At 47.9% G+C, this 22,891-nt stretch overlaps 1 protein-coding gene across 1 annotated transcript in view; it reads right to left on the bottom strand.

Moving 5' to 3' along the window:
* Nucleotides 1–22,891, bottom strand: part of MDGA1 (MAM domain containing glycosylphosphatidylinositol anchor 1) — a 1,234,846-nt gene that overhangs the window by 716,878 nt on the left and 495,077 nt on the right. The window lies entirely within an intron of this gene.

Here is a 22,891-nt window from a genome sequence, read left to right as displayed (position 1 = left end):
CTGAGTGGCCTTTCTGGAGGCAGATGGGCGTCCATTACCTCCCTTTTATCAACATCAACGGGCAGAGGTGTCCCTCCCTTTCTCTCGCTGGGCCGGGCCATTAATGTATGCATATTGAACGGGGTCAGGGGGCCTGAGCAGAAGTGGTCTCACTTGTTTTCAGGTGTGTTTCACCAGTGTGAACTAATCCGTGCATTTCATTTTATCTAAGTAAAGTTAAGAAAACATGCCTCTGTCAGACACCCCCCTTTCTTTTTATAAAACTTTGCCGAAGGAGTGTTTTACGGAAAGGCAATATGCAAATGTGGGCCACTTTTCTTTAGTGCCCGGGCTGATTTTTAATCCCAATCCAACCCTGGCCACTGATATATGATCACTACAAGGGCACAAAAATATTACAGTGACTGCCGTACTACATGTGAGAGTTTCTGAGTTCCAGAAATATGCTGCATATTTGAGGATTTTAATATCATAAATGTCATAAAACCATGTACCCACTTAGGAACTAAAACATGTTGCTAACTGAGATGCTGACAGGTGATACCTATTAAATTACTCAATTATGACCAGAGATGTTTCATGGCTCCAACCTTCTGAAGGGGCCCCTGGTAAAGCGATCATTCTTACTGTCTCTCCCTTTTATTCATTTCTCTATCAGAGCTCTCTCTTCCACACGCCACCGCTGAATCTGTCTCTTTCTATGCAGTGTCATTTTGAGGACTTTTAGGACCCTGGACAAGACATATTTCTCAAGTTGTTCTGTGAATGTTTACATATAAGATTGTTTGACATCATGCATGATTGATCTGCCACAAAACATTTTATTTTATTTATTTATTATTTATTTGTGCTTTATAGAGCGCAAACTTGACCCGTTAGAGTATCAGAGCGCTTTACAGGATTAACAAGTTGTATACAAGAGACTTAGAAGGGGGGGTGGAAACATTTGGGATAAAAACATGTAAATACATTTTACGAGAACAAGAGGTCCCAGATCCCAGGGTGGGATGCCCAGAGGTGCCGGGTGTATAGCATCCGGATAATCCAAGGTGTAGCTGTAAACATGTCATAAAATGCAAAGTTGTTCCGCACAGGGGGCCCTCAAGTAAGTCTAGGGGGGGCTCCAAAAATCTTAATATGACACTGATTATGACGCCTACTAAGGGCCTGAAATGAGGTACATACTGTGATACTGACATGTGATATCTATTAAACTGACATGGTGTGATGTATTGTGAGGTAATGTAATGCCTGTCTACAGAGGAGTCAAAACATGGCATGTACTTGGGGATTGCATTTGGAATTAAGTAAGTACTTGAAATGTCCTACTTGTTAAACTACTGACACCGAGTACCAAATCAAGCCCTAGGATGTGGGACTTAGGGCCAGATGTACGATCCGACAAATAGCGCCTCGCAAATTTTGTTGCATTTGTGACTCGCAATTAGTGAGGCATTATTTGCCATGTACAACAGTGTGTTTAACACTGTTTGCAATTCCCAATGGGGTCCCAAATTGCGAGGCTCATGAATATTAATGAGCCTGCTGCAATTTGCGACCCCATTGAGACTGGCTGGCCCTCTTGTGGAAAAGTAAATTTTGCCATGTTCTGTGTCCCTACGCGTCCTCCATCATATGTTATCTGTGCATGATTAATATGCATATGTATTCCCCATGTTCGATTAAAGACGCAATTACAGTTGTGTCCATCTCTAGTATGCCAGTTTCCAGTTCTCGTGAAAGCTACGAGTATCAGGCCTATGTAAAGTTACGTTGCCACGTTTCTCAGTGTGCACGTTATTCCATTGTAAATTCCCCGTTTCTAGGCCTCAAAAGGGCCCGGACACCAGATTCAGCTCCTGTCTCCTGAGCTTCGCTGAGGAGCGATACAGCCCCCACCTGTATCCCTGACCCTTCACTTACTTCCTGCCTCACAGTGCCCGGTTCAGCCTGGCTCTGCCTCTGAGTCTGCCAAGAGTATGTTATGATTCTAGTTATCAGTTCAGCCCTCCTTCTCTGCATTCCTAAGCTACTGAACCGCATCAATAGTTTCCGTCATTGTCTAGCCTCTACGTCTCCATGTAAGAGAAATACTGTATTTATGGTCATTTAATATTCTTCATCACGCACTACATGTAGAATAATGCATGCTCCAGTCTTAGAGTCTGTTAGCCTTTACCCCGATAACTTTTGGATTCTATCAACATGTTCTCTAAACATCAGATACTAGATACTGTTTAGGTACATGTCGCCCTGACTCTCCAGACTTCAGTCTCTGCTCCTAACACAGAGTTCGTAGCCCCCAGCTTCTCCTAGTAATACGTCATTGTCAGTTTGCGCGCACCATCAGGTTAGAGGTACCGGCTCCTTAAGTAGCCCCCTCCATGTTTCCGCCCCATTCATGACATATTCTGTTACGTTTGCATCACATATCTATGTATACGCCCTGTTACACCCACTTTCACCCTTATCTTTCGCGACTGCTACGCGTCATGCCTACTGCTCCACCCACCGCTCCGCCTATCATATGTACTGTAATGCAACTGTTTTACTATATATGCATGTGTATTGTTATTAAATGCTAGCGCGCTCATCCCAGATCCAGCCCCGGCAGCTGCCGGGCCCTGCCATCCTATTCCCATGCAGGTTGTCCTGTTCCTGTCCTTTATGCTGTAATAAACCTGCAAAACTCAAGATACCTCGAATCCTGACTCTTATTTATTGAGCTAACCGTTTATTGATCATAGTCAAAAATAGAACCGGTAATTAATTATTTATTTACCACATAATGGCGCCCGAACAGGTACTTGCCCTTTCCCCACGCGTCGGTGAAGCCACGCCGGCCCCCTGACCCTCTGCAGTCGTGACGGAACTCTTCTGCGCACCGGCAGATATTTCTGCTTTAAGTATCCCTCAGGCCCACGGAGGAGACGGAGGAGGCGGTCCAGCATCCAGACGAGACGTGGAGGAACGCGGCGAGTCCCGACCAGAGCCCAAGCCGAGAGTCCAAGGTCCGAGGTATCCGGAGGCCCACCCGTAACAGAAGTCCGAAGTTCGTCCGTCCGGCGTCGAAGCAGTCCAGTCCAGTCCGAGGCCTTCCGTTCTTGCTGCCCGGTGAGTACCGTTGCTGGGGTAGTATCTAGACAGGGTCAATCTAAATTGTCTCTGGTCCGATGGGTCTGGGTACGCAGATCTGAAACGAAGTGTTCACCTAGGTGGATACGGGTCTTGATGCGTCCCTTTATGGGACCGGTATGTTCCGTGCTGTTTCAGCAGCGCATCCAGTAATTCTAGCCTGTTCCGTTCTCGAGAAATTCATGTGTTTCTGTTCTCAGTGTTCCAGGTAGTATTCTGTCCGAACTGTTGCTTCATAATGTTATTCAATGTATTTTCAATGTCGTGGTATGCCTGAATTGTTTTCTCAATTGTTATTGTTCCTCGTGTATTGTATTGTGTTCAGATTCAAGTTTGCAATGTCCCTCTTTTCGAGATTACGTCAGTTAAAAACTAGAAAGGGTCTGCTAGAAGAAGCAGTTCCTGTCCCGCCTAGGGACAGTCCAGGTCATTTTATGTATCAGAAGCATGGCATAAGCGCCATATTGTATCTAGATTTATGGGTAGAGTATACCAAGGAGTTAGAAGAAAAGTATAGATGGCCCGTATCAGGTACGTGGGATGCCGAGTGCATCATGAGAGTAGAAGAAACATTATGGAAAAAGAAAGCAAGACAGTCACAGAAAGATGCCATCGAGTTATGGCGCAAAGAATCTCATAAAAGAACCGAAAAAGAAATCAGAAAGTCAGAATTAAGTAGAGAATCCTTAGAACGAGCCCAAGAAAGGGAATTAATCGAGATTGGTGAAAGAGTCAAAACCGAACAGTCAGACAGACAGAGGCATGCCCTTATTAAGGGTATGTACCCTCTTCTTGCCGAGGGCTTGCCAAAAGCGACCCCGGAGGCATCCAGTAATTTCCCGCCACCATTAGTTCCGCTCAAGCTACGTCACAAACCGACCGCAGCTGATATTTTCATTTCGTCCTATTTGGACGACACAGTCCCAGAATATGCAAATCCCGCTCCGCCAGTCCCTGTAAATCAGGCACTTCCTGCTCCTCCAGACACCGGGGCACCCCTTGCAGTACCTGCTACGGTCCCCCAGGTTCAGCCCGCCATACAAGTTCAGCCCGCATTTCAATTTCCCGCCGCGCTAGTACGAAGAGCATCAGTCGATGATTCCAGTTTAGGGGCCGCAGGGGGAGGTCCTCCAGGAACCCCGCCACCGCACCAACGTAAAACGTTGGCCGAGTTACATGAATGTGCGTCACAACGTACGCCCAAATATCAGTCCGCTGCAGATATCCGACGAGTCCTTACTGAATGTCGCTATGATCCAGTCACAGGTGATGACAGTATGATTCTATATTCTATACGTGTAAGACGGGTGCTCGGGTTTTTAGACACCCTACCAGATATGAAAGAAGATCTAGACAGAATATATCGTTTCATCCGTACAGGGAATGATCCAGAAAGTATTAGTGACGTCATGTGCCAAAGAAAAGTTGAAGTCCAGCTCATGCTATTAAAGTTTCTGATTAATTGTCTAATAAGAGAACAAGATTATCCGACCAAAGATCAAGCCGAAATGAGAACCCTGACAAGATGGAGTGATAATATAGCCGACGGTAAGCATAGAACTATCGGTAGTATAGAGAGTATGTACAAGAAAATTTGTAAGGAAATAATAAGGTTACATGGTCAACGTAAGGCAGCACAAGTAAGCGAGAAAGAAAATGACTCTGCGGAAGAGGTAGAGGACGAGAATCCCGCCAGAATAGCGTATGTAGGAAAATCTAGATTTCCAGACCGCCATTTACGCCTAGAACACAAGTCAACTTTCCATCATCCAGCACCAGAACAAGGTTCTCTAGAACAAGTATTTCAAGCTACCGATCATATTCTGAACTCACGAATCGGTTATAACGAGTTAAGTACTATGCATGAACAAGAACTAGTCCGATCAGCAGTCCGATGGATTACTGATTCTACCACTTTTCCAGACGAAATAGTGGCACAAATGTTTCTGAAATTGCCCCCAGCCGAGCAGCGACTGGCGGGTATGTATATGATTCAACACCTCATTACTTTGTATGAGGGTCAACATTCTGATCCAGGTCCGTTACATGATGTCCTGAACGAGTTACTCCAGTATAAATGGAAAGGTTTAGGTACTGATTTAATTAGTGTCATTCTAGAACAGCGCCACAAATATAGTATGTTTCTGAACCCGCATTTTGTTCATGTCTCACCCCCAGAAAATAAACCCTTTTACATAGACAGACAGAATCCGTTACGAGAAGTCCACCCAGTTAGAGGAACGGGTGGCGAACTAGAACGAGTGTTTGTTTACACCCCGATTACAAAGATGGAACTCTTAGAGATGAAAAAATTAATTCCCTGTCATGATAAAGATCCAGCAGGGTTCCACCGAGAATTGAAAGACATGCTCCGTATGGGAGAATACACGTATCCAGACATAATTAAAATGCTAAAGGTCCTGTTGCCCGCAGGGGTATATGAGAAACTCAAGGAAAAAGAATGGGAGGTGGGAGAGAAAAAGATCGATTGGGCAGTTCTAGAAGCTGAAGATAAGGCACGAGTACCAGGTACCGGTCTTGGAGATAAATGTAAAGAATTACCTGAACTGTTAATACAAGTTTTGCCCCGACTATTAGCAACTAAAAAGGAAGACTGGGATGCAATCTCAGCATGTAAACAGAAACAAGACGAAGACACTAGTGATTTTTATTCTAGATTTGAGAAATGTTTTATTATAAACAGTGGCCTCAAGACAAGTAGCGAGTCATACCCTCATCTTTTTGTTACTAAACTAGTCGAGAATTCAAGTCCACAAGTTAAGAATCGAGTTTTGAAAGTCGAAAGTACCTGGCAAGCTAATACCCCGTCCCAGATGTTACAGATGCTTCAATACCACCAGAATAGAATCAGAGAAGAGCAAGATCACGAGAGAAAACGTATGAAAGACACGAAAATGAAAGTACTAGTTGCACAATCTGTTCCTCAAGACAGTCAGAAGAGGGGACCAAATCAAGCCAGTCATCCTGCAGCTCCCGTTAAAGGGAACTGCAATTATTGTAAACAGCCAGGTCATTTTATAAACGAGTGTGCAGTTCTGAAACACAACATAGCTACCGGTAAGACTAAAGAAAGACTACGTCCGCCCAGACAAGAGCAAGTTTCACAGACTTCTCAGCCACAGAATGCACCACAGACAGTTACTGTACCGCAGCCCATCGCTGCAACACAGCATGTTACACAGCAGATGTATCAGTATGCGCAGTCAGAGTATCCAGAGTATCAACCGTATTCATGAAACAGCCTAGAGAGGGAGGTAGGCTTGCCTCTCATCGAGATACCTGTAGATCAAGAAGGTCCCTATGTTCACAGTCAAGTATTAGGGAAAGACAGAAAGTTTCTGATTGATACAGGGGCAAGTAGGACCACTATAAGTCACGCCGAAGTTCCAGGGGCTCCGCTCTCAGGCTCTAGAAATGTTTCCCTTGGATTTTCAGGAAAGCCTATTGTAAATGAAATATCAAAGCCAGTTACTCTAGAAGTAGGTCCATTGTCCCGCACTACTGATCTGTTACTTACGAAGTCATGTCCAGAGAATTTGTTAGGCATTAAAACACTGAAAGAGTTAGGTGCAGTTATATGCTGCTCCCCAGAGGGAATACGATTGTTCCTACGCGACTTCAAGGGTCACTATGTATTACGAGATTTTGATCCCAGATTGTCCAATGTTCCGCAGCATCTATGGGCGCAAGGTCCAACTGATGTTGGCTTTATGCAAATCACACCCCATCGTGTGACTCTCAAGCCAGGTGTAGTCCTGCCACGAATAAGACAGTACAGATTGCCACCTGAGGCTGTAGCAGCCTTATCCAAAATTATTGACGAGCTCATCGCTCAAGGAGTAGTGGTAGAAACTGACTCCAATGTATGTAATTCTCCGATCATTCCTGTCATGAAACGTACTGATCCAAATGCACCTCCAGTATATCGATTAGTGATTGACCTTCGAGAACTTAATAAATGCATTATTCCCCAGTACCCAGTTGTCCCAGATATCTCTTCCCTATTGACAGCCATTGATTCCGAAGCCACATTTTTCACTGTCATAGACCTCAAGAACGCGTTTTTCAGTGTCCCCATTCATCCAGACAGCCAGTTTCTTTTCGGATTTTGTTTAAATGGAAGGAGCTATATGTTCACACGCGCTCCTCAAGGTTTCACAGAAAGTCCTAGTATTTACAGTCAAGCACTCAAGAGACAACTAGACAACATTCACATGCCAACTGACACTGCCCTGCTCCAGTATGTCGATGATCTACTGATCACAGCCCGTTCTGAACATGCTTGCGAACGAGCATCACTTACAGTCTTGTATTTCCTAGCCGAGATGGGGCACAAGGTGTCCCCTTCGAAGCTTCAATTCTGTGTCCAGCAAGTGGTCTACTTAGGACACTTACTGTCCAAGAGGGGTAGGCAGTTGACACCAGATCGTATTCAGTTAATAGCGAGTCTTCCTCAGCCCAAGACCCAGAAGGAGGTACGTGCTTTTATCGGCCTTACTTCTTATTGCAGACAATGGATTCCTCAGTATGCATTTCTAGCCAAGCCACTGATACAGTTAACGACACAGGAGGCAGCCGTATCGACTGTTCTCCCTTGGACATCTGAACATACACTTAGTTTTAATGAATTAAAGAAAGCCCTATGCCAAGCTCCAGTTCTAGCTACACCAAACTACAGTAAGCCTTTTACACTTTTCGTCACTGAACGCGAAGGTACAGCATTATCTGTTCTCACACAAGATCAAGCAGGACAATACAAGCCTTGTGCTTATTTTTCGAGCACATTAGATCCTGTAGCCCAGGCTCTGCCTGCGTGTCTCAAGTCAGTTGCAGCCACAGCACTAGCTATCAGACAAAGTGATTCCATAGTCTTAGGACATTCCTTGACAGTACAAGTCCCACACTCCGTGGAAGTTCTTTTAAACCGAACACAGACTCAGCACTTGACAATTGCACGTTTAACAGGTTATGAATTGACACTGTTCCAGCCACACATAGAAATCAGACGCTGCAACGTTCTAAATCCTGCTACACTGTTACCATCAGCTAATCCAAATCCTGCCACACACGATTGTGTGGAAGTAGTTAACATCATGACCAAGCCAAGACAAGATCTGACAGATATTCCATTACCAGATCCCGACCTGACGCTTTATGTGGATGGTTCATGTATGAGAACAAGTACAGGAGAACTAGTCGCCGCGTATGCAGTGACTACTGACACTGAAGTTATAGAGACACACCGTATTGACACCCTGTCTGCTCAAGCAGCAGAGCTAGTTGCTCTGACTCAAGCCTGCATACACGCCAAGAACCTGAAAGTTAATGTTTACACAGATTCACGTTACGCATTTGGAGTCGTACACGACTTCGGAGTGCTCTGGCAGGAGAGAGGTTTCATGACTTCTCATGGAACCAAGATTCAGCATGGTCTCCTTATTCAAGCTCTGTTAGATGCAATACACTTACCGACATCCATTGCTATCATGAAGTGCAAAGCACATACGAAAGTTACTGACATTATTTCCCAGGGTAATGATCTAGCGGATCGCACAGCTAAGCTTACAGCACAGGCTCCAGACATTTCAGTTAAGCCAACACAGACACTTACTCCAGATCCGACTACATGTATGACAGTTAAGGACCCTACTCAAGATGTCATAGATATCCAGTTACATGCTACTCCAGATGAAATCAAGAAATGGTCCGAACAAGGAGGGGTCCAGACAGATCAGGGATGGGTAACGAAGGGTAGAGCCACATGGTTTCTCCCCGACTCTATGGTTCAAGTCATTATTAATACCGCACATAGTCCAGCACATCTAGGAGAGAAAGCAATGTTAGACAGTATCCAGAACATTTGGTTCAACAAGCATTTACGAGCTGCAGCCAAGCAGAAAGTCCGTACCTGTATGATATGTTGTCAGTTTAATCCAGGTAAAAGTGTCCCGGTGGAACAAGGTGGATTCCAGCCCCCTGACCACCCTTTTGAAGTCCTCCAGATGGATTACATTCAGATGGAGCGATGTCGAGGTTTCAAGTATGTCCTTGTAGTTGTATGCGCTTTGTCCAGGTGGACAGAAGCATATCCAGTCCCAGATTACACAGCCGCGACCACTGCTAAGCAGTTGGTTCGTGAGTTCTTCCCCCGTTATGGACTCCCTAGAGTCGTATATTCTGATAACGGCCAGCCATTCTCATCTGAGTTGATGAAACATGTTTCCCTGTTGTTAGGGTACCAGTGGAAGTTCCATTGTGTACGCCATCCTGAAGCAGCCGGTCTCGTAGAGAGACATAATCAGACCCTGAAAATTCGCATTGCCAAAGTATGTCAAGAGAAAGGTGTGGACTGGCTAATAGCTCTGCCAGTTGCCCTGTTCTATATGCGCATGGTCGCACATTCCAGATCAGGTCTGTCCCCGTATGAGGTCGTTTTCGGCCGCCCCCCTAACATGTGGGGTACACCTAGACCCCGAAGTATTACCGATGTTTCAAGTAATATGCTGACAGATTACCTAGCTTCCTTGATGTCTGCCCTCAACTCTTGTCGTTCACAGGTTGCCGCCGCATTTCCAGACAATACCGAGGTGGCACCGCATGAAATCGTTCCCGGATCCATGGTCTTAGTGCGAAATTTTGATCGTTCAAGTCCGCTGGAGCCTCGCTGGAAGGAGCCCCGACAGGTCCTCCTGGCCACCCGTACAGCCGTGAAGTTGGAGGGACGCAAAGGCTGGGTGCATCTTTCGCATATCAAAAAGTTTTATGGATTGAAACCAGTTTCAAAGAACATTTCCGAGGATTTAAAGGACTGCCAAAGTACTATTCTTAAGGACTGTCCCGCAAAAGACAATGTTACTGCACCCTCCCTGTTAGAGACAACTCCGCAACAGGAGTATAAGAAAAAGTTAAGGTCTAGTAAAATAAGTCAGCCAGTTTGATTGTCTAAGTCCTCCCCTAGGTGAAACGGTTAGACCGGTTTCTGACATGTATAAAATAGACCCCCATAGTGAGAGAGTTAGTCAAAACTCAATCCGATGTATCATTTTTCTAAGTTTCATATTATTTCTCAGCATTATGATTTCCTGCACCAGTTATGCATTTTATCTGTATTTTCCAGTTTCTCATGTAAATAAGTCTTCTAATGTTACAGAAGAGCACACGTTTAGTGATCTGCCTCCTCATGAACTCTCTTATCGCCTCGCTATGCGTAACAATTCTTTTATCCGCATGTTACATTATTCACACCAGACCAGCAATGCCACTAATTGTTGGGTGTGTGGTCGACTCCCCCCTTTCCAGACACCGAAGGGAGTTCTGCCACTCTTTCCTTATCCATTTTCACATAATGGTTCGTGTGGAGCATGGTCCACGTTAACGTCATCCTCAACAGATGTGTCTTTCCTTAACAGTACATGTTTCCCAGACAAGCAAGGTCTTCCCCACAGAACAGGGTTGGATCTAGAGAATGAAGTTTACAATTTAGGAAATTATTCTTCGAATTTCATGGTCCTGAATGTTCAGTCTGCTACTACTCCAGACTTACCTGCTATTTCAGTACTACCAGTCAAAGGCGAATTATGTGTCCGAAATAATGGTTCCGTACATGTAGGCCATAGTGATTGTACTACTATTGTCAAGTATAGTGACAGTGGGAAATCTATTTTCAAAGCTTCACGTCATTCTTATTTTATTTGTGGTCAAACCGCATATGTTCGTCTGCCCCTCGATTGGGAGGGAACCTGTTACATTGCCTTCCTACTGCCACCTGTTTTCCTAGCCCCATCCGATTATCATAGAAATACACATCTAGTACACATTAGACATAAAAGGGAGATCGAGTCCCCGATTGTCGATTATACTGAAACTGCTCTAGAACAGTATACAGATTTCAATAGAGGTTTCTTCTTCTTTATAGGACCTATCCAGAATAGCAAGCTAATCCGTAGGTTAACCCGAACCCTTGAAGCTGTAGTAAATGAGACTGCCTCTGCTCTAGGTAACTTAACTGAAGAGCAATCTGCTATGAGATTTGTCGTTTTGCAAAATTGTCTCGTCCTTGACGTCATACTGGCCGATAGGGGCGGGGCCTGTAGAGTCATCGGATCTAGTTGCTGCATTTTCATTCCAAATAACGCGCCGTCTGTTTATTCAGCTATAACCAGACTCCATAAAATTGCCCATCTGTTACACCAAGATCCAGGCACCTGGACATGGTCCGGTTGGTTCTGGAATATAATTTCCGCCTGGGGATGGAAAGTATTGTCCTTTCTAGGTATTGCAGTAGCGATCATATTCAGTTGCTGCCTCTGTATACAATGTGGCCCTGCGATTTGCGGCATTTGTGCTACCTCTTGTATTCCTAGTCCCAAGTCCCGTTCTAAATCCCGTTCCAAGAAAATTCGAGACGAACAAATGATACTGTATGAAATGATAGATGGTATCATGAATATTGATGTTTCCTGATGGAAGCGTAGTGACAAGGAGGGAATGTGGAAAAGTAAATTTTGCCATGTTCTGTGTCCCTACGCGTCCTCCATCATATGTTATCTGTGCATGATTAATATGCATATGTATTCCCCATGTTCGATTAAAGACGCAATTACAGTTGTGTCCATCTCTAGTATGCCAGTTTCCAGTTCTCGTGAAAGCTACGAGTATCAGGCCTATGTAAAGTTACGTTGCCACGTTTCTCAGTGTGCACGTTATTCCATTGTAAATTCCCCGTTTCTAGGCCTCAAAAGGGCCCGGACACCAGATTCAGCTCCTGTCTCCTGAGCTTCGCTGAGGAGCGATACAGCCCCCACCTGTATCCCTGACCCTTCACTTACTTCCTGCCTCACAGTGCCCGGTTCAGCCTGGCTCTGCCTCTGAGTCTGCCAAGAGTATGTTATGATTCTAGTTATCAGTTCAGCCCTCCTTCTCTGCATTCCTAAGCTACTGAACCGCATCAATAGTTTCCGTCATTGTCTAGCCTCTACGTCTCCATGTAAGAGAAATACTGTATTTATGGTCATTTAATATTCTTCATCACGCACTACATGTAGAATAATGCATGCTCCAGTCTTAGAGTCTGTTAGCCTTTACCCCGATAACTTTTGGATTCTATCAACATGTTCTCTAAACATCAGATACTAGATACTGTTTAGGTACATGTCGCCCTGACTCTCCAGACTTCAGTCTCTGCTCCTAACACAGAGTTCGTAGCCCCCAGCTTCTCCTAGTAATACGTCATTGTCAGTTTGCGCGCACCATCAGGTTAGAGGTCCCGGCTCCTTAAGTAGCCCCCTCCATGTTTCCGCCCCATTCATGACATATTCTGTTACGTTTGCATCACATATCTATGTATACGCCCTGTTACACCCACTTTCACCCTTATCTTTCGCGACTGCTACGCGTCATGCCTACTGCTCCACCCACCGCTCCGCCTATCATATGTACTGTAATGCAACTGTTTTACTATATATGCATGTGTATTGTTATTAAATGCTAGCGCGCTCATCCCAGATCCAGCCCCGGCAGCTGCCGGGCCCTGCCATCCTATTCCCGTGCAGGTTGTCCTGTTCCTGTCCTTTATGCTGTAATAAACCTGCAAAACTCAAGATACCTCGAATCCTGACTCTTATTTATTGAGCTAACCGTTTATTGATCATAGTCAAAAATAGAACCGGTAATTAATTATTTATTTACCACACTCTCAGGGATAGTGTCCCGTTGGGCTCAGCAGACCTCCATGTCTGGGATTGCCTTTCAGTAACGTTTTTTTTTTTTAAATGCATCCCGTTTTCCTTAAAGGAAAACGGGATGCATTTAAACAATAAAAATGAAACGTTTTTGTTTAATTTTTCAAGGGCAGGTAGTGGTCCCTGGGACCACTGCCTGCCCTTAAAAATATTTTTAGAGACAGTCGAAAAGTGAAAGGGGCCCCCTGGGGACCCCTTCCAATTTGCGACTGCATTACCACCCTCTTGAAGAGGGTGATAATTTGCGAGTGTTTTGCGACTGCCATTGCGTAGCAAAACATTAATACATGGGATTGCGTTCGCTATTAGGAAGGGAACACCCCCTCCTAATAGCGACTCGCAATTCCTAAATAGCGAGTCGCACATAAATTGCGACTCGCTATTTAGAAATTGTATATATCCCTTTCACATTTTGCTTGCGCAAACTGGTCGCAAACCAGTTTGCGCATGCAAAATAGGGTCGTACATCAGGCCCTTAGAGCGGTGTTAATAAGGGACATCTTAATAAATACTGAAGTCAGTTGTCTGATACCGAGGAACTGACAGGTGACCCACACATGTATGGAATGTGATAATTGCTGATCCGTGCACATGTTCTGAGCAAATAGCTGATGACTGGAGCACAGCAAGGCAGTGTGCTGAGTGAACTGAACATGTGTGCAGTGGGAAAGGGCCCAGGCATGCAAACATGGTGCACAGCACCCTTCATCCCTAATGTTAGAGTACAAAATACAAAAAACGGTGTCGTACCGAAACATGTCATTTTCTCATCATGTGCAACTATTGCATGCGTCATTTATCACCACAGTTTAGATAAATTAGTGCATAATTTTTAATACGCGGTCCTAAACTCACCAAAAATTCTGGATTTTGTGTTAAAAACACGCAAAATGCATAATGTGTCGCCCAATGGAGACTGGTGTGAGTAGAAATGGGTCCTGAGAGACACTTTCTGGTGGAACCAGTCTCCTGCTGGTGTCACATGTCCTTGCCTATAAAAGTCATACGTGATACCACTCAAAAGGTTCGTGGGGTGTTGGAAATTTGCACTATTTACTTTCACGTAATTGTGTGACTTGCAAATCTGTCCTTTTGCGACATCCTGTAGCATGAAATGCGCTCTCACGTCAATGTTTGCGAAAGGACACATTTTGACAAAAGAAATGCAAACAACAATCGCTGACGTTCTATTGATTTTGGGCATTCGCAGTCAATTTTTACTGCTGATGGCGCTTATTTGCACAAAGTTGTGTAATGGTATAACTTCGGGGATTTTGCATGAGGGGTCATGTAAAATTACCGAACTAACACAAATTACACAGGTAGAAGTTACATTTTGCCCTTGCATAATTTTGTGTATTTTCAAGTAATCGGCCTGAAATTTCGCAAAATTTTGTCGAATGAAAAAATAACTAGATTTAGCATACAAAAACGTTTTCACTGTTGCTTGTTCCCACTAGCACCTTCTTGGCAGTGGTAATCACTGCAAAAGCATCAATATCTTACCTCGGTTCTTAGACTTGAGAGAGGGACCAAAGTGATACCTCTGCGCAGTGAGAGTTGGAACCTTGCCCTCACTTATCTGACCTCGGGTCAGGCCTATATCAATGTCCCAGTAGGAGCAGGAGCAGGTCTACATCAATGTCCCAGTAGGAGCAGGAGCAGGCCGACATCAATGTCCCAGTAGGAGCAGGAGCAGGCCTACATCAATGTCCCAGTAGGAGCAGGAGCAGGCCTACATCAATGTCCCAGTAGGAGCAGGCCTACATTAATGTCCCAGTAGGAGCAGGAGCAGGCCGACATCAATGTCCCAGTAGGAGCAGGCCTACATCAATGTCCCAGTAGGAGCAGGAGCAGGCCGACATCAATGTCCCAGTAGGAGCAGGCCTACATCAATGTCCCAGTAGGAGCAGGAGCAGGCCGACATCAATGTCCCAGTAGGAGCAGGAGCAGGCCTACATCAATGTCCCAGTAGGAGCAGGCCTACATTAATGTCCCAGTAGGAGCAGGAGCAGGCCTACATCAATGTCCCAGTAGGAGCAGGCCTACATCAATGTCCCAGTAGGAGCAGGAGCAGGCCGACATCAATGTCCCAGTAGGAGCAGGAGCAGGTCTACATTAATGTCCCAGTAGGAGCAGGAGCAGGAGCAGGCCGACATCAATGTCCCAGTATGTATGTATGTATTGAGACTTATATAGCGCACGTATCACCCGAAGGCATCAAGGCGCTTGCTTAGGGAACCCGTCCTGGTATTCCCCTGTGAGATACCCCGGCAGGGTATCCACAAGGTGAAAGCCAGGCATCCCGCCGCTAGGGGCCGTAGTGGAGATTAAGCAAGCTATTGCCCAGAGTCGCAGAGTGTGACCCCATGAGTCGAGTAGGCACCGGAGCGAGAATTGTCAAGTCCTTGGAATTTTTGAGCCCGAGACCCGCCGAGGTGGGGAATCGAACCCTGGTCCACGGCCAATCTCAGCTTCCAGGTCTGCCGCCTCTAACCACTGAGCCACGCTCAATGTCCCAGTAGGAGCAGGAGCAGGTCTACATTAATGTCCCAGTAGGAGCAGGAGCAGGAGCAGGCCGACATCAATGTCCCAGTAGGAGCAGGAGCAGGTCTACATTAATGTCCCAGTAGGAGCAGGAGCAGGCCTACATCAATGTCCCAGTAGGAGCAGGAGCAGGCCTACATTAATGTCCCAGTAGGAGCAGGCCTACATCAATGTCCCAGTAGGAGCAGGAGCAGGCCTACATTAATGTCCCAGTAGGAGCAGGCCTACATCAATATCCCAGTAGGAGCAGGCCTACATCAATGTCCCAGTAGGAGCAGGCGCAGGCCTACATTAATGTCCCAGTAGGAGCAGGAGCAGGCCGACATTAATGTCCCAGTAGGAGCAGGCCTACATCAATGTCCCAGTAGGAGCAGGAGCAGGCCTACATCAATGTCCCAGTAGGAGCAGGAGCAGGCCTACATTAATGTCCCAATAGGAGCAGGAGCAGGCCTACATCAATGTCCCAGTAGGAGCAGGAGCAGGCCTACATCAATGTCCCAGTAGGAGCAGGAGCAGGACGACATCAATGTCCCAGTAGGAGCAGGAGCAGGCCTACATCAATGTCCCAGTAGGAGCAGGAGCAGGCCTACATTAATGTCCCAGTAGGAGCAGGAGCAGGCCTACATCAATGTCCCAGTAGGAGCAGGAGCAGGCCTACATCAATGTCCCAGTAGGAGCAGGAGCAGGACGACATCAATGTCCCAGTAGGAGCAAGCCTACATTAATGTCCCAATAGGAGCAGGAGCAGGCCTACATCAATGTCCCAGTAGGAGCAGGAGCAGGCCTACATCAATGTCCCAGTAGGAGCAGGAGCAGGACGACATCAATGTCCCAGTAGGAGTAGGAGCAGGCCTACATCAATGTCCCAGTAGGAGCAGGCCTACATCAATGTCCCAGTAGGAGCAGGAGCAGGCCTACATCAATATCCCAGTAGGAGCAGGCCTACATCAATGTCCCAGTAGGAGCAGGCGCAGGCCTACATTAATGTCCCAGTAGGAGCAGGAGCAGGCCGACATTAATGTCCCAGTAGGAGCAGGCCTACATTAATGTCCCAATAGGAGCAGGTCGACATTAATTTCCCAATAGGAGCAGGAGCAGGCCGACATTAATGTCCCAGTAGGAGCAGGCCTACATCAATGTGCCAGTAGGAGCAGGAGCAGGCCTACATCAATGACCCAGTAGGAGCAGGAGCAGGCCTACATCAATGTCCCAATAGAAGCAGGAGCAGGTCGACATTAATTTCCCAATAGGAGCAGGAGCAGGCCGACATTAATGTCCCAGTAGGAGCAGGCCTACATCAATGTGCCAGTAGGAGCAGGAGCAGGCCTACATCAATGACCCAGTAGGAGCAGGAGCAGGCCTACATTAATGACCCAGTAGGAGCAGGCCTACATCAATGTCCCAGTAGGAGCAGGAGCATGCCTACATCAATGTCCCAGTAGGAGCAGGAGCAGGCCTACATTAATGTCCCAATAGGAGCAGGAGCAGGCTTACATTAATGTCCCAGTGGGAGCAAGCCTACATTAATGTCCCAGCAGGAGCAGGCCTACATCAATGTCCCAGTAGGAGCAGGAGCAGGAGCAGGCCGACATTAATGTCCCAGTAGGAGCAGGAGCAGACCTACATCAATGTCCCAGTAGGAGCAGGAGCAGGCTTACATTAATGTCCCAGTGGGAGCAAGCCTACATTAATGTCCCAGCAGGAGCAGGCCTACATCAATGTCCCAGTAGGAGCAGGAGCAGGAGCAGGCCGACATTAATGTCCCAGTAGGAGCAGGAGCAGGAGCAGACCTACATCAATGTCCCAGTAGAAACAGGAACAGGTCGGCATCAATGTCCCAGTAGGAGCAGGAGCAGGCCGACATCAATGTCCCAGTAGAAACAGAAGCAGGCCTACATCAATGTCCCATTAGGAGCAGGAGCAGGCCGACATCAATGTCCCAGTAGAAACAGAAGCAGGCCTACATCAATGTCCCAGTAGAAACAGGAACAGGTCGGCATCAATGTCCCAGTAGGAGCAGGAGCAGGCCGACATTAATGTCCCAGTAGGAGCAGGAGCAGGCCGACATCAATGTCCCAGTAGGAGCAGGAGCAGGAGCAGGCCGACATCAATGTCCCAGTACAAGCAGGAGCAGGCCGACATCAATGTCCCAGTAGGAGCAGGAGCAGGCCGACATCAATGTCCCAGTAGAAGCAGGAGCAGGCCTACATCAGTGTCCCAGTAGGAGCAGGAGCAGGTCGACATCAATGTCCCAGTAGGAGCAGGAGCAGGCCGACATTAATGTCCCAGTAGAAGCAGGAGCAGGCCTACATCAATGTCCCAGTAGGAGCAGGAGCAGGCCGACATCAATGTCCCAGTAGGAGCAGGAGCAGGCCGACATTAATGGCCCAGTAGTAGCAGGCCTACATCAATGTCCCAGTAGGAGCAGGAGCAGGCCGACATTAATGTCCCAGTAGAAGCAGGAGCAGGCCTACATCAATGTCCCAGTAGGAGCAGGAGCAGGCTGACATCAATGTCCCAGTAGGAGCAGGAGCAGGCCTACATCAATGGCCCAGTAGTAGCAGGCCTACATCAATGTCCCAGTAGGAGCAGGAGCAGGCCGACATCAATGTCCCAGTAGAAGCAGGAGCAGGCCTACATCAATGTCCCAGTAGGAGCAGGAGCAGGCCTACATCAATGTCCCAATAGGAACAGGAGCAGGCCTACATCAATGTCCCAGTAGGAGTAGGAGCAGGCCGACATCAATGTCCCAGTAGAAGCAGGAGCAGGCCTACATCAAAGTCCCAGTAGGAGCAGGAGCAGGCCTACATTAATGTCCCAGTAGGAGCAGGAGCCGGCCTACATTAATGTCCCAATAGGAGCAGGAGCAGGCCTACATCAATGTCCCAGTAGGAGCAGGAGCAGGCCTACATTAATGTCCCAATAGGAGCAGGAGCAGGCCTACATTAATGTCCCAGTAGGAGCAGGAGCAGGCCGACATCAATGTCCCAGTAGGTGCAGGAGCAGGAACAGGCCTACATTAATGTCCCAATAGAAGGAGGAGCAGGCCTACATTAATGTCCCAGTAGGAGCAGGAGCAGGCCTACATTAATGTCCCAATAGGAGCAGGAGCCGGCCTACATTAATGTCCCAATAGGAGCAGGAGCAGGCCTACATCAATGTCCCAGTAGGAGCAGGAGCAGGCCGACATCAATGTCCCAGTAGGAGTAGGAGCAGGCCGACATCAATGTCCCAGTAGAAGCAGGAGCAGGACGACATCAAAGTCCCAGTAGGAGCAGGAGCAGGCCTACATTAATGTCCCAGTAGGAGCAGGAGCAGGCCTACATCAATGTCCCAGTAGGAGCAGGAGCAGGCCTACATTAATGTCCCAATAGGAGCAGGAGCAGGCCTACATCAATGTCCCAGTAGGAGCAGGAGCAGGCCGACATCAATGTCCCAGTAGGAGCAGGAGCAGGAGCAGGCCGACATCAATGTCCCAGTAGGAGCAGGCCTACATTAATGTCCTCGCAGGAGGAGGCCTACATCAATGTCCCAGTAGGAGCAGGAGCAGGCCTACATCAATGTCCCAGTGAAGCAGGAGCAGGCCAACATCAATGTCCCAGTAGAAGCAGAAGCAGGCCTACATCAATGTCCCAATAGGAACAGGAGCAGGCCTACATCAATGTCCCAGTAGGAGTAGGAGCAGGCCGACATCAATGTCCCAGTAGAAGCAGGAGCAGGCCTACATCAAAGTCCCAGTAGGAGCAGGAGCAGGCCTACATCAATGTCCCAGTAGGAGCAGGAGCAGGCCTACATCAATGTCCCAATAGGAACAGGAGCAGGTCGACATCAATGTCCCAGTAGGAGCAGGAGCAGGCCGACATTAATGTCCCAGTAGAAGCAGGAGCAGGAGCAGGCCTACATTAATGTCCCAGTAGGAGCAGGAGCAGGAGCAGGCCTACATTAATGTCCCAGTAGGAGCAGGAGCAGGCCTACATCAATGTCCCAGTAGGAGCAGGAGCAGGCCTACATTAATGTTCCAATAGAAGGAGGAGCAGGCCTACATTAATGTCCCAGTAGGAGCAGGAGCAGGCCGACATCAATGTCCCAGTAGGAGCAGGAGCAGGCCTACATTAATGTCCCAATAGGAGCAGGAGCCGGCCTACATTAATGTCCCAATAGGAGCAGGAGCAGGCCTACATCAATGTCCCAGTAGGAGCAGGAGCAGGCCTACATTAATGTCCCAATAGGAGCAGGAGCAGGCCTACATTAATGTCCCAGTAGGAGCAGGAGCAGGCCGACATCAATGTCCCAGTAGGAGCAGGAGCAGGCCTACATTAATGTCCCAATAGGAGCAGGAGCCGGCCTACATTAATGTCCCAATAGGAGCAGGAGCAGGCCTACATCAATGTCCCAGTAGGAGCAGGAGCAGGCCTACATTAATGTCCCAATAGGAGCAGGAGCAGGCCTACATTAATGTCCCAGTAGGAGCAGGAGCAGGCCTACATTAATGTCCCAATAGGAGCAGGAGCAGGACGACATCAATGTCCCAGTAGGAGCAGGAGCAGGCCTACATCAATGTCCCAGTAGGAGCAGGAGTAGGCCTACATTAATGTCCCAATAGGAGGAGGAGCAGGCCTACATCAATGTCCCAATAGGAGCAGGAGCAGGCCTACATTAATGTCCCAGTAGGAGCAGGAGCAGGCCTACATTAATGTCCCAGTAGGAGCAGGAGCAGGCCTACATTAATGTCCCAGTAGGACCAAGCCTACATTAATGTCCCAGCAGGAGCAGACCTACATCAATGTCCCAGTAGGAGCAGGAGCAGGCTGACATTAATGTCCCAGTAGGAGCAGGAGCAGACCTACATCAATGTCCCAGTAGGAGCAGGAGCAGGAGCAAGCCGACATCAATGTCCCAGTAGGAGCAGGAGCAGGCTGACATTAATGTCCCAGTAGGAGCAGGAGCAGGCCGACATCAATGTCCCAGTAGAAGCAGGAGCAGGCCTACATCAATGTCCCAGTAGGAGCAGGAGCAGGAGCAGGCCGACATCAATGTCCCAGTAGAAGCAGGAGCAGGCCGATATCAATGTCCCAGTAGAAGCAGGAGCAGGCCTACATCAATGTCCCAATAGGAACAGGAGTAGGCCTACATCAATGTCCCAGTAGGAGCAGGAGCAGGCCGGCATCAATATCCCAGTAGAAGCAGGAGCAGGCCTACATCAATGTCCCAGTAGAAGCAGGAGCAGGCCGGCATCAATATCCCAGTAGGAGCAGGAGCAGGCCGACATTATTGTCCCAGTAAAAGCAGGAGCAGGCCGACATCAATGTCCCAGTAGGAGCAGGAGCAGGAGCAGGCCGACATCAATGTCCCAGTAGGAGCAGGTCTACATTAATGTCCCAGTAGGAGCAGGAGCAGGCCGGCATCAATATCCCAGTAGAAGCAGGAGCAGGCCTACATCAATGTCCCAGTAGGAGCAGGAGCAGGCCTACATCAATGTCCCAATAGGAACAGGAGCAGGCCTACATCAATGTCCCAGTAGGAGCAGGAGCAGGCCGGCATCAATATCCCAGTAGAAGCAGGAGCAGGCCTACATCAATGTCCCAGTAGGGGCAGGAGCAGGACGACATCAATGTCCCAGTAGGGGCAGGCCTACATCAATGTCCCAGTAGGAGCAAGCCTACATCAATGTCCCAGTAGGAGCAGGAGCAGGCCTACATCAATGTCCCAGTAGGAGTAGGAGCAGGCCTACATTAATGTCCCAGTAGGAGCAAGCCTACATCAATGTCCCAGCAGGAGCAGGCCTACATCAATGTCCCAGTAGGAGCAGGAGCAGGCCGACATTAATGTCCCAGTAGGAGCAGGAAAAGGCCTACATCAATGTCCCAGTAGGAGCAGAAGCAGGCCGACATCAATGTCCCAGTAGGAACAGGAGCAGGCCTACATTAATGTCCCAGTAGGAGCAGGAGCAGGCCGATATCAATGTCCCAGTATGAGCAGGCCTACATCAATGTCCCAGTAGGAGCAGGCCTACATCAATGTCCCAGTAGGAGCAGGCCTACATTAATGTCCCAGTAGGAACAGGAGCAGGCCTACATTAATGTCCCAGTAGGAGCAGGCCGACATCCATGTCCCAGTAGGAGCAGGAGCAGGCCTACATCAATGTCCCAGTAGGAGCAGGCCTACATCAATGTCCCAGTAGGAGCAGGCCTGCATCAATGTCCCAGTAGGAGCAGGAGCAGGCCTACATCAATGTCCCAGTAGGAGGAGGAGCAGGCCTACGCCAATGTCCTAGTAGGAGCAGGCCTACATCAATGTCCCAGTAGGAGCAGGCCTACATCAATGTCCCAGTAGGAGCAGGAGCAGGCCTACATCAATGCCCCAGTAGGAGCAGGAGCAGGCCTACATGAATGGGCCAGTAGGAGCAGGAGCAGGAGCAGGCCGACATCAATGTCCCAGTAGGAGCAGGCCTACATTAATGTCCTCGCAGGAGGAGGCCTACATCAATGTCCCTCCCTGTAGGAGCAGGCGCAGGCCTACATCAATGCCCCAGTAGGAGCAGGCCTACATCAATGTCCCAGTAGGAGCAGGAACAGGCCTACGTTAATGTCCCAGTAGGAGCAGGCCTACATCAATGTCCCAGTAGGAGCAGGAGCAGGCCGACATCAATGTCCCAGTAGGAGCAGGAGCAGGCCTACATTAATGTCCCAGTAGGAGCAGGAGCAGGCCGACATCAATGTCCCAGTAGGAGCAGGCCTAGAGGGCTGAAGCTGAGCCAGAAGTCAGGGCTTCCAGCAGCAGCCTTGGTGGCACCTCGGTACTCAAATGAGAATTGGGCATTTGCGAATCTCACACGTCACCGGCGGTGTGGAGGTGAGGTGGAAGATGGAGCTGGTACAAGTGCCCTAGAGCAGGTACGAATGACCTCCAGCTTCCGCAGGACGTCCATCTTGACTATGCAGACCTGCTCACAGATCAAAGGAATTGTTCTACTTTGGTTTCCACTCAACATCTCTCTGCCTCTCTGGAAGGTGTGACATTACTGGGGTGAAAACAGATCACCCACCTACCCTAGGAAGACACAGATTTGTAGGCTTAATGGCAACACCTACAATGATATATCAGTTTCAAAAACATTGGATTAAGGGAATGACAGAAAGAGATTTACCAAGTGTGGCAAGCTTGAAGAAAGAAGAACAACCTGGGCAGACAGACATACAAACACATACATTCATCATTTCAACGGCTACATGTATGGATTCATACAGGTCCCTTGAGGGCCTCGCATATTGTTACCATCCATTAAATAAATGCTGTGTGGGGATAGAAATTAGACCAGACCTCCAACAACTATGCCTAGTCGATGCTGTTGAAGGCCTTCTGGGCACTGACCTGTCGTCCGGCAGGAGGTGGCAAGTGTTTTCTGTGATATGATGAGCCCCTTGAAATCCATATATGACTTCACTTAG

The sequence above is a fragment of the Lissotriton helveticus genome, chromosome 6 (genome assembly GCF_964261635.1).
Source record: "Lissotriton helveticus chromosome 6, aLisHel1.1, whole genome shotgun sequence".
In the NCBI taxonomy this organism is placed as follows: domain Eukaryota; kingdom Metazoa; phylum Chordata; class Amphibia; order Caudata; family Salamandridae; genus Lissotriton; species Lissotriton helveticus.
The sequence above is the reverse complement of the archived record's forward strand: the minus strand, read 5'-3'. Positions and strand labels throughout refer to the sequence as shown.